Consider the following 3,399-nt stretch of genomic DNA (forward strand, 5'->3'; position numbering starts at 1 on the left):
CACCACCCTATAAATGTGGGCACCATCCGACAGCTACAAAGAGGCTCTCTGGCAGATGTAGCCATGAGGAAGGGAGGCATTGATGGCTCCGACAGTTCCACTTCTCAACCTCTGCCCCTGTTCCTCTGCATGAGCACAATGCATTGTGGGAGTCCCAAATGAAATTGAAGCTCTCTCTTTTTTTTATTTGCACACCCCCTCCTCCCCCCCTGCCTCCAGACACAGGTGTGTCAATAGGGATCCTCGTCTCACGAAGGAGGCTTGCATGTCAACTTTGGACTCACACACGCACACATCTAAACACACACACACAAACACAAACTCAAGCGCACACACACTCACGCACACATATCTAGAGAAACATACACACACACACAAACACATACACAAATACACACACTCAGATGCATACCCGCACACATCCAGACACACTTATACACACAAACACATGCACGTGCGCACCCACACGCACATCTCAACACACACAAATACACACATTAACACATACACAAACATACATACCCACACATAGACACTGACACACACAAACACACACACACATGCACGTGCGCACCCACACACACATCTAAACACACACATTAACACATACACAAACATACATACCCAAACATAGACACTTATAAACATGCACACACTCACACACAAAAGACACTGGAAATAATAGGTAGGATAAAGTGAACATATTTTTCCGCAGGAGACCCGCGGCAAGTTAATGTGAAACATACACAACAAAACACACACAGAAGGAAATCCACACCAAAATACTATTTTTAGTGAACCTGGTTTACCACCCAAACTACAGCAGTCAGCCAAAATCGTGTGGAAGTCTTTTTTCTATTTGTCAGCTGTGAAGGTATAGCAGATAGAACGCAAAAACCTACAAAGGTCAGAAAGGTCAGAAAGCTTGCCAAGCAAAAACAACAACCAAAGAAGTAAAGAAATAAGCAGACACCGCAGGGAGGCCCCAGACCCCCCTGGGACCCCCCGGACCCCCCAGGGAGGCACCAGACGCTGGGGGGCCCTAACCACAAGACCAGCTGCAGGTTCACCACGGGCCGCGCTGATTGGTCGAGGCTGCAGTAGGGGGGAGTTCCTCTGAATACCTCAGCTAGACAGGTAAGGGAACACACAAGTAGTATGCTCCTGTAAATCCGTAACCATATCTAAAAAAAAACGTAAGTTACCCAAACCCAAACTCTAAACGTAACCACTTCTAACATTATACCTAAACTTAACCACTTCTAAAACTTAAAAAACTTCAGAAAGTATTCTTCAACATCAACATTTAAAAAAACGGACTGGACAAATCTGAGTCCGGCTTCTCCATTGCCTCAGGGGATGGTTGAGAATTCTTCTGGCTGGTCTTCCTTGTTACTCTATAAAGAAACACAAAGAACAATGACCACAATAGACAGTTAGCAGACAGGTCACAATATGCATTAAGCCGTTTAGACATGAATTCATGACACAACTGTTAGAATTAGATACGTTTGGTTACCTTGCTTCATATGATAACATAAGCTAAACGTTAGCTCAAATGTAGCAAGCCAAAGCCTCTGATAGAAAGTAACGTAAGCCAAAAAAGTTTGCTAGCAAACAGCTAGTTAGCTAGAACCAGCTACTGTCACGATAGCATTACATTCTTAAACTTACCAGAGAGTCATCCTCCATTTTGTACATCTTCCTCTAATCCATGTTTTCTGTGCTTGTTTCTGACATTTTCTCCAACACAGTATTTGAAGACGTTCCCGAAATTCAGCTGTGGTGCAGAATTACAGCCACTACGAGCCAGTCGCCCATTGACTTTCCCCAAACGCGCCGTTTCGGTGTCTGTAGCTTTAATGCAAATGAGGAGGAGAGAGGCGGGTCAAGGAGGAGGGTGGGGGTGTGGCCCTGAGCAGCTTGCGCCCACCACGGTACCATGCGCTCTGTTTACAGTAGATGTATCGAAATGGCGAGGTGCACACAGCCTTTGGCCGTGTTCTGTAAACATTCTAGAACACTAGAATCTAGAATCCTGGTGCTCTATATCTAAATTCTATCATATAATTCATAGATATCTATATCATATAATACATATTATCACAGCCAAAAGCTGTGAGCGCCTCAAGACGATATTATGAATCACAAACGACTGCGTCGGGTTCTCCGACGTTTCTGGTTATTCCACGTCCACATCAATCTGAGGTAGAATGAACCACGACATGGAGGAGAAAGGTTGTTTGACTGCGGTTGTGTCCTGCCGGAGCCTCGCTGCCGAGGTACCATCGCCTCCTGCAGCGGGCAGCGCCGAGGCGGTGGTCCCTCTGCAGCGGGAAGCGGGGCTCAAGCGGGAGACATTGGCGGGAAACAATCCCTTTCTCCTCCATGTCGTGGTTCATGTACTTCAGGGAATCTAAGCCAAAGTTCCTTTCCCCCAATTCCTTCTCAACCATGGCTGAGATAACCCCCACCAAGAATCTCGTTGTGGAAATACCAGAGACGAGAGTCCGATGTGTTATGCGCCATAACACCAACAGCAGAACGGTTATCAAAATAATATAGAAGTGTACAACACTTGCGTTACAGTGTATGTACCGGTAATCACACACACACACACACACACACACACACACACACACACACACACACACACACACACATGCACACACACATACACACACACACGTGGCACTCGCACCGTTGTATCTCAATGGCGGGCCGAATTCTCTGGGCTGGCAAGGCAGAGAAAGGGGAGGTGGCATCTCCCCTTATGACGACATACAGGGAAAATTCCAGAACAGCAGGTCTGAGCTTCGTTTTTTCAAAAGCGGAGCAGAATGCCTAGTGCTCGTTTTACACCCTACGAAATTTCTAGCTATTGGGGGAGCATATATATATAGGGGAACTCATATCAATGTTAGAAAACCTCAGAAAGTGAAATTTTCATGCCATGGGATCTTTAACACTTATAGATAGTCTTATTAACACCAATTAATGTTAATAAGAATATAATAAGTGTCTTATTAGCTATTAACTAAAAGGCTTATTACAAGGACCTTAATATAAAGCGTTACCATATTTCATTCAAATCGTTAAATTCATTTGACATAGTACATTATTTTGGTTAGATTCTCTATTTCAAGCTGCGCAGATCCAGATGTAATGCCATCTTTCTACTGGCCTTCGTAAAGCACAGAGGAGCTCCACGCTGACATCTTGTGTTTATTGTGAAGTAGGAGCCAGTGGCGGGTCTGCAGCGGGGGAGGGAATACGACGCTGCGCGTGGGGGAGTGAGGGGGAGGGTGGGGGAGTTAGTGGGGGATGTCTCCTCAACCATCTCCTTGATGGGTTTGCATTTGAAAAGACCTTGGGTAGAATCCATTAGGGGTGTAGGAA

This window comes from Gadus macrocephalus, chromosome 6, assembly GCF_031168955.1.
Source record: "Gadus macrocephalus chromosome 6, ASM3116895v1".
In the NCBI taxonomy this organism is placed as follows: Eukaryota; Metazoa; Chordata; class Actinopteri; order Gadiformes; family Gadidae; genus Gadus; species Gadus macrocephalus.